This window comes from Meriones unguiculatus, chromosome X (assembly GCF_030254825.1).
Source record: "Meriones unguiculatus strain TT.TT164.6M chromosome X, Bangor_MerUng_6.1, whole genome shotgun sequence".
Taxonomy (NCBI): Eukaryota; Metazoa; Chordata; class Mammalia; order Rodentia; family Muridae; genus Meriones; species Meriones unguiculatus.
Genome location: NC_083369.1, coordinates 96396616 through 96406241, shown reverse-complemented (window position 1 = coordinate 96406241; position 9626 = coordinate 96396616).

Below are 9626 nucleotides of genomic sequence, written 5' to 3'. Positions count from 1 at the left end.
CTGAGAGGCTTTATCCAGCAGCTGATGGAAAAAGATGCAGAGATACACAGACAAACATTAGGCCTAAGAGTTTTGTGGATGAGTGAGATGAAGGATACAGGGAGTTGGAGTGGTCAAGGACCCTACAAGAAGACCTACAGAGTAATCTAACCTGGGCCCATGGGGGCTCACAGAGAATGAACCACCAATCAAAGAGCATGCATAGGCTAGACCTAGACCCCCTACATATATGTAACAGATGGATGGGCAGCTTGGTCTTCATGAAGGTCCTATAGCAAGTGGGGCAGGGGTTGTCTCTGGCATGGACTCTGCCTGCTTTTGTATCACTTTCCCCTAACTTGGCTGCATTGTCTGGCCTCAGTAGAAGAGGATGGCTTAGTCCTCCTGTGACATGAGGTGCAAGGGTAAGTTGGTAACCTTTGGGAGCCTCTCATTTTCTGAGAAAGAAATGGAAAAGTGGGGTAAGAGCGTATGAGGGTACGGGAGGAGAAAAGGAAGGGGGGCTGTAAAGTGATTAAATAAACAAATAAATAAATAAATTGTGCAAATGTAAGAAAAAAGTTTCATGAAGTGCTGAGAAGAAGGTATATTCTTATGTGCTTGTGTGAAATGTTGTGTACATCTCTGTTCGGTCCATTTGGTTTGTGATATTCAGTTAGCTCTGTCATTTTTCTGTTTTGTTTTTGTCTATATGCTGATGAGAATAGGGAACTGAAATCTCCCACTACCATTGTTATTATTTTATTTAAGCTGTAGTAGTGTTTCTATTATGAACTAGGGTGTCCTTTTGGTGCATAATTGCTGAGAATTGCAATACCCTCTTGTTGGATTAACCCTTTGATGAGTACATAGTGTTCTCAAATGTCTTTGGATTAGTTTTGGTTTGAAGCCTTTTGTCAGATATTAAAATGGCTACACTGGCTTGTCTTTTCAGGTACATTTGCTTGGAATATCTTTTTCCATTCTTTTACCCTGGTATGATGTTTATCCTTGATGTTAAGGTCTTAGATGTAACAGAATGATAGATCATGTTTTCATGTCCCGTTAGTATGTGTCTCTTTTATTAGGGAATTAAAACCATTGATGTTGAAAGGTATCAATGAAGTGTTTATTGATTCCTGTTATTTTGTTGTGACTGTGTGTATTCCCTACCCCTTTAATTTGCTGACCTGGGATTATTTATACCTTTTTTTCTTGGTTGTGATTAATCACTAAAGTTGAAGTTTTTCTTCTAGTGCCTTTGTAGAGTTTGAATTTTGTTTTTTCATGGAATGTTTTATTTTCTCCATTTATTGAGATTGAAAGTTTTGCTGGAATGGGCACAGGGTCTTTTCTGAGACTGACATTCAACCAAGGACCATGTATGGATATAACCTAGAACCTCCACTCAGATGTAGCCTGTGGTAGCTCAGTAACCAATTGGTTTCCCAAAGTGAGGAGAACAGGGACTATTTCTAACAGGAACTCAATGACTGGCTCTTTGGTCTCCCCACCCCCGAAGGGAGGAGCAGTCCTGTTAGGCCACAGAGGAGGGCTTTGCAGCCAGTCCTGAAGATACCTGATAAAACAGGATCAGATGAATGGGGAGGAGGTCCCCCCTATCAGTGGACTTGGAAAGGGGCACGGTGGAGATGAGGGAGGGAGGGACTGGGAGGGAATGAGGGATCGGGACACGGCTGGGATACAGAGTTAATAAAATGTAACTGATAAAAAAAAAGAAAAAAAAAAGAATAAATATGAATACTTGACTGTTAAAAAAAAAGAGAGAGAAAGCAAACTACATGGTAATAGTTTTGCAAAGTCAAGACACAAACTTTCTCTGCCTCAAAAAAAAAAAAAAGAAAGTTTTGCTGGACATGAGGGACATGCGAATCCTGTACTACATTTCCTGCTTTTTAATGCAAGGTCCTTAAGTTTTAGAGATAAGATAGAAGTGGAAAATATGCTGTTTTACATAGTCAATTAACATTATCCAAAGGGTTTGCATTTATTTTAATAAAAGATTTCAATGATTTTGAAGAAGTTTCCCACTCTATGTTGTGTGTGAATCTTAGAAATTACTTTTTAATGCATATTTACTCCAATTATGTTTCACTCATTGTGTTCTCAGGGACTATTTGAATGCATTTTGGGATTTCTTATTTTCATTTAAAACTGCTCTTGTAGAAAGTCAAGCTTTGGACAACTCTAATTATAATTAAATAACACTTATAACACATGTATTGATGCAATCATTGTTGTTTATACTTTAAAGATTTGTATAGACAATTGGGAAAAAAAAGAAAGTTTTGCTGGATCTATTAGTCTAGGCTGGCATCTGTGGTCCCAGAGTCTCCAGGATTTTAGAGTCTCCATTGAAAGATCATGTGTATTCTTAAAGGTCTGCCTTCATGTTTTACTGTTTTTTTTTTTTTTTTCTCCACTTCAGCTTCTAACATTCTTCATTGTTCTTTATGTTTAGTGATTTGATTTTTAAGTGTCATGGAGAATTTCATTTGTATTTGGTGTTCTGTATATTTCTTGTAATTTGATAGCCATCTACTTCATTAGGTTAGAAAATTTTTCGTATATGATTTTGTTGAAAATATTTTCTGCACCATTGGCCTGGGTTTCTTTTTCATTCCTTGATTCCTATTATTCTTAGATTTGGACTTTTCATAGTATCCCAGATTTCCTGGATGTTTTGTACCTAGATTTGTTTTTCAGACTTAACCTTTTTAATTTTTATTAAAAAATTTTCTCTTTCTGTATTTATTTATTTATTTATTTATTTATTTTGGTTGAAGTGACCACTACTTCTATCTGGTCTTCAATGCCTGACATTTTGTCTTCTATCACTTGTAGTGTATCGGTGAGGCTTGCCTCCAAGCTTCCTGGTAAAGTTCCTAATTTTTTCATTCCCAGTTTTCCCCAAGTTAGGGTTTCTTTATTGATTCTATTTCCACTTTTAGGTCTTAAACATATATTTTTAAATTTCATTCACTATTTGGGTTTTTCTTGACTTCATTAGTGGATTTACTCATATCTTCTTTAAAATCTTTGGTCCTGTTCATAATAGTTATTTCAAAATTTTCATCTTATGCATCAACTAACTTGAATTAATCAAGGCATAGTGTAATAGACCCTCTGGTCTCTAATGGAGACATATTGTTGTGGCTATCATTGATTGTGCTCTAGGTGTGAATATCTGGTCTTAACTTCCTTGGATGGGTTTTTGGTTCTTGGTTTATGTTGTCTTCTCTGGATCTTAGGACATGTGGTGCCTGTGGTTTCCCTGGTAGAAAGTGTTTCTGAGTCCCTGCCACTGATGATCCCAGGTAGAACTTGTTTCAATATATTAGGAGATGACATAGGAACCTGAATGAACTAGAAAGTTGGAAGGCTGAGACAGTCTGAAGGAGGAAAGCTGGGTCTGCCAAGAGTATCTGATTCCCTGGCTGGCATGGCCAGTGTGTTTCCAGGAAAAAAGTATCTATGATGATGGTGAGTAAGACAAAGGGATAAGGTGAAGAAGGAATGCTGCTAGGAGAAGATATTTAGGTCCTTTGGAATGGGTCGGAAAGGAAGGAGGAATCGCAGGAGGTCTGGTACCAAGCTGAAGATATGGATGGTCAGTGAGAATTGAAGAATAGGAAGGAGAGTAAGAATCAACTATCTGATTCCCTAGCCTGTTTGGCCAGTGTGTTTCCAGTAAAAGACTCTCTCATTTGTTGGCATGTGAGAGAAAAGGATGGGGTGAGAAAAGAGGATTTTAGAAAAGGATCTGCTTGCTTCTGGGAGTACAATAGAAGGAAAGGCTTATAGTAGGTGGTCTGCTGTATAGTTGAGGATTGTTAGAATATGAGAATGGGGAAGAAAATAAAAATTTCCCACCCATTTCTGTGGCTATCCTGGCTATCAGATATCCAGGGAGAGACTTACACTGTTTTATTACATGTTTTCTTATTATTTTATTTTTTTCTTCCTCTGTTTATCTTTCATGTCTTCTACTTGAACATTTGCATGCTTTGGCCTACACTTTTGTTCTTATGAAATTGTCTTTTCCACTTTCTTCAGTCTTCTCAAGTCAATTCATTCCTTCATGAAGTTTTCTCAGTCCTCATCAGATCACAGCAATAACTTATTATTTGTACATAGAAAATTTTTAACTTAAATAAAATTTAAAAAAAGATTTAACTTAAAAGTACCATATAAAATTTTAAAAGCACATTGTAAAGGTCATCTCTTTGATTATAATAGTACATTAAGAATCTATAAAACTTCTATAATCAGTATATAGGTTGGCTTTCTATATTTTTTACAGATCTTTATGAAAGTTCACATTATGCAAAAATAAATTATTCTACATATTGAGGACAAAGTGAATTCCTCAGTCTCACAAGGACACAAATATCTTAACAAGCAATTGCAAGGAAGTATGATAGGTGTCATGAATAGAATCACAGAATGCTGTGAGTGCTAATTTATTCTAGAATGATGGAATCACGATGAAGACTCCAGAAGTCAATAAGAATTAGCTAGTGAATCATATAGAAAGCAGTACTCAGCACAACAGCATTGCAAGTCTGCATGGACAGGCTGGACTTACAAGGGGAAGGGAAGCAACTGGGCAGTAACAGTAAGCAGGGAAGCAAAGGCGAAATTATGTAAAGCCTTCAGAGTCAGACCAAGCACGTTATGTGACAATATTTTTCCTGGGAAAACACAACACACATGTCTATTCATCCTAGATAAGGATGCCACAATAAACTAAAATACAGATACCACCAAAGTTCAACTTGGTGAACCAATGAGTTTTACTGGGGTTATTTACAAGGATGTAGGTGAGGGTTTACTTACAGGATAGAAGTGACTCAAAGACATTGGCATCAACAAAGCCCACCCTAGCAGGATGACAGATCACAAAAGCTGGGAAGCTAGAATACTTTGAAAAGCCTCTAGGCAGCACAACAGATTGTACAGTGACCTTCACAAATGACTCAGTTGGTCTAAACCTCTTCCAAGAAGCACTGTTGTTTTCTGCTTCTTCCAGGCAAGTGGTTTGGTCTCAAGAGTCTTTATAGTTTGTCTTGTCTGAGAGTGAATCTAGCCTTTTTATTGCTTAGTCTGGGATAGGGGGAAATTATTGAAACTGGTCAGATTCAGGCACTTCCTGAAAGTTATTTTGAGTTGTTTGCCTTCTATCTTAAACTTCCCAGCAGGAGGAAATGTTTCTTGGAGCAAACTGCTTTACAACAAAGAGTAATATAGGTTCCACTTAGGCAAATATATATCTTTATTGTTCATATCAGGGTATCAGTAAGAATATTCAACCTTATTTCTGCAAATACTAGTGATATGAAGATAAAATGGTAGAATAGAAAGGAGTTTACCTGGGAAGGAGAGAGAAGCCAATACAGAAAGATGGAGAGAGGATAGAGAAAAATAGCACTAAGGATGTTTGAAAAAGCCATAAGGAATCACATTATTTCCTTTAATTACCTAAAATTACCCACTGCTTCTCTACCTCCAAGAGCCACAGATAATCTAAGAAAAGCAGTATTGGGCATGAAAACCCTCTAAGAGACACTCAAGAGACTCCCTAAACTATCAAATACTGCTGTTGCCCTTGGTTTCCTCCCAGAAATGGAATATAAGCCCTTATTGCTGAACACAGCATACACTTCAGACACAGGAATCAGAGGATCTAGGCTAGCTCTCATCTAAAAACCTCCTCCCTGGGGACTAGGTTTAATAATACTAGAAGGTATTATACAAGTTGCCAGGGGATAAAACCACCCACAGTCCTACCAAGCTGTGATGCCTGTGAATCACAATACTGATCAGCATGCCAAGATGTCCTGTATGGTACAATAGTGACACTCGTATCTCAACAGTGACTCACAAAAATCTAACTTAAGGCTTGTTCAACAGTAGAAAAATCATTCCTAGTACTGGAAATCTATGTACTTCATGGGGTTAGTGAGGTCATGAATTTTAACTTAGAGGAAAACTCAGTACTGCCACTTTACTAAATCAGCATAATTACTAACTGCATTTTAAGTATTTACTCTTATACTCACTGATAAGTATAGCTCTCATCCTTCATCAAAGGAGTTTCTTTTGAAAGCAGCTAGAGATCATTGCACAATACCACAACTGATCAAAATATAAAGAACAACTGATAAGGGATACCTAGATCCATCTACAACATAGCTCTTACATCTAAGGTCAGTACACATCTCAGGAGAGAGAGAGCAGAAAAATTCTAGGAGCCAGAGGACCAGGAAATACGATGTGATAGCTTGTCTCCTAGAAATGACAGGAAATCTATACCCATGTTCTTTCACAATACTGCTCCCTAAACAGGACCTGACCACCAAAAGACTTGCCAACATGGAAGGGAGAAATCTCACAAGGATTCACCACTATCAAAGAACTACTCATAGTTCTAGAACTAGAAATAGTCATTCCCAAAGATGAGACCCCTATTTGGTCTCATTGTTTAAAGTGTGGTCACCCTGAAGTAACACTAAACAGACTCAGAAGGTTGTCTTTATACATACATATATATATATATATATATGTAAGAAAGAAAAAGAGGCCATGAATTTGAGAAGGTGTTGGAGAGTTGTACATGGAAGAAGTAGGAGAAAGGAAAGGGGGGGGAATTATGCAGTCATATTTTAACACACATTACACACACACACACACACATGTATTATGAGGATCCACAGTTGGCCAGAAAGGGAAGGATTTGGGGACAGTTGGGGGAACATGATGAATACATGAAAATGCAATGTCTAAAATTATTATAGAACTGATGAAAATGAGAGTAAAACAAAAGGCATGAAATGAGTCATAAAAGTTTTGTCAGAAGAGATATAATGTGGCAAGAAAAGAAAGATAATTATCATACTTTATGATCTATATAGAATGTGTGTGTGTTTGTGTGTATACATGTGTGTCACACACGCACATATAAATAGCATGCATGGGGCAAGCATGTGCACTGCATATGAAATTTTGACAATTTTATACATACATATTTCAAAGTGCTGTAATCACATTCACCCTGTTACCCTGTCTTATCCATATCCCACATATACCTTGAATATAGTCTCTTTTTCCAACTACTTCCTCTCCTATATTCATATCTTATGTTGTATATGGAAGTCCTATAGAGGCCATAGCTTCTGTGTATTCATGATTATAGTCACAAAATTAAATAAGCTTTAGAAAACATTCAAATTTAGTGCTTCCATATTATTCTATACTGTTAAGTGCTCTATATTATTCATTAAAATATTTGGTCAAATTTTTAAAGACCATTTAACATGAGGTTCACTTCCTTAGCATTTTAAAGTATACAATATAGTGGTATAACTGCAGGCATAGTGTTGAACAGATCTCTGGAACCTAGTCCCTCTGCATAACTGAGGTTCCTATCTACAGAGAAGCAGCTCCATATTGTTTGCCTCCCAGGCTTTGGCAGCTATCAACTTCTTTCCTTCCATAAATTTAACTCCTTCTTCATAATCTCTTGTTTATTTATCTCTTGTTATGGTGATTTGGTTTGGATGTGGATTACCCTAGAGCTCTAGGAGCTTAATCAACCAGTACATAGGTTTGTACGATGCTACCAGTTCCTTTCCGATCAAGTCAGAAGTTGTTTTTATCTCAGTGACTGATATAACTTTCTAGATTCTTATCAGTGCAGTAGAGTGTATGCAAGCTTAAAAACAAACTTCAGACTGAGGAAGCTGTTCTGAAGTGAGAGCCCAAATAGTTCCCCATTTTTGTTCAACCATTTTTTGTCCCATCTGCTGAATACTTGGCTCTGTACTCCATAGGTACTCTGTATTCTTAGCCCCTTAGTTTTAGGCAAACCTTTGGATCCATCCTATTGGCTTTGTAGTCTTCAGCCTCATACATTCCTGTCTCTTATTGCTATACGGCTGCATAGGAAAACTTGTCTACTCTCAGCTGAGACTGCGATGTTGCATTCTTGCTGCTTGCTTGATTCATTGTATTTCCCTTTCTCTTTCATACATCCTCTGCGACCTATGTTAATGAATGCTGAGAGAAGTACACACTGAGCTGGGTTTCTCTGGCTTACTCTGGAATAGCTTCCAAGCTGTATAACTTGTAGATGCATCTCTTGTCCCAACACCCCTCGAAATGCACATGCTTGTCCCATGCATGTCATTTTAACATTCATCAGAGAAAATAACAAATCCAAACAGCCTTCTTCATCCTCCCTCCACTTTCTAAATTCAATACATCTAAGGAAGAACAGCCCAGAGCTTTGTTCTCTAGTTATTTGAGTTTCAAGGCTGCTCTGTGGGGGTTACATTTGCACTGAATGTAAATATTCATTAATGTATTTAATTCCCATCCTGAATATCCCTCTGTTTCATTATTGTCTGTCTAGTGGGCTGAGACCAAGTCTGGCTTTTTCTGTATATCTTTCCAGTCCAGCTTCACATGTAAATGGGCATTTAATAAGTGATTTTAGTCATGATCACATAATTAAATCTTTTTCTGTTGGAAATTACACATGGCTTGACTCAAGGGCTGGTCTGGTCTAATTTTGTTTGTGTTCATTTTCTTGCTTTTGCCTTTATCTTGCCTAATCCTGTCTCAGGAAAGTGAGATTTAAATTTTAAGGATGCTCACATGGGATTTCAAGCCAGTTCACTTTTGTTACTGACCAAAGACAAAGAATTAAAAATATGTATATATAAGATCTGCCTGGAGTGGGGACAGAGTGATCTGACATTTAATATACTCAAACCACCAGTGCTGTCATTCCTAGGGCAAGCTGAAGGAAGGGCTCTTGTTTTTCCTGCTTAAGAAGCCCAGTCTTATTTATACAGTGGTGTCTAGAGGATATATTGTCTTCAAGAAAATATTTCATTATTTGGAAAAACTCCAGCTACTATTATCCAAAGTTAAGATAAAGTTTTGAGAGGTAAGTTTAATATCTGGAGGTTGGGAAAGAAGAAAGGGGAACTCTACCAATGGGGCAATGAATATAAGTGGACAATGGATAATCCAAAGTTAGTAGGCTTCTCTTTCAAATTAAAGACAAATACTGTCAATTATTACATTTTGTTATTTTCCAAGGTTTCATCTTGAACTGTGTAACACAGTAGCCTCTAGGCATATGTACCAATTAAAATTTAAATCAGATGAAATAAAAATTCTATCCTTCAGTTAACCTATCCTCATTTCAAGTGCTCATAAACATGTTGCTAGTGGGTATGCATTGGAAAGCACAGCTCTAGTGAATCCCCAGCAGTACAGAAGTTATATTGAGCAATGTAAGTCAATAGAAGCATGTTCAATAAACATGCTTACTATAGCACACTGGAACTGGGTGTTTCTTATGTCCTGCTTAGTACCCAGAAGTAGAAATTATGTTAGATAGTCATATGACAAAGTGCCACAGGTACAGAAAATATCCAGGACACCCCAACTACATAACCACTTCCATGTGCAATCTGCTGGCAATCAATTCAAACATCATACAGCCACCAAACTTGCAGCTTCTCTGTAAAATTTTCTTACTGTTTTGTTTTACTTTGTTTTTAAGACTGGGTCTCATGTTGTCATACAATGTAGTCCACGCTAGTCTGAAACTT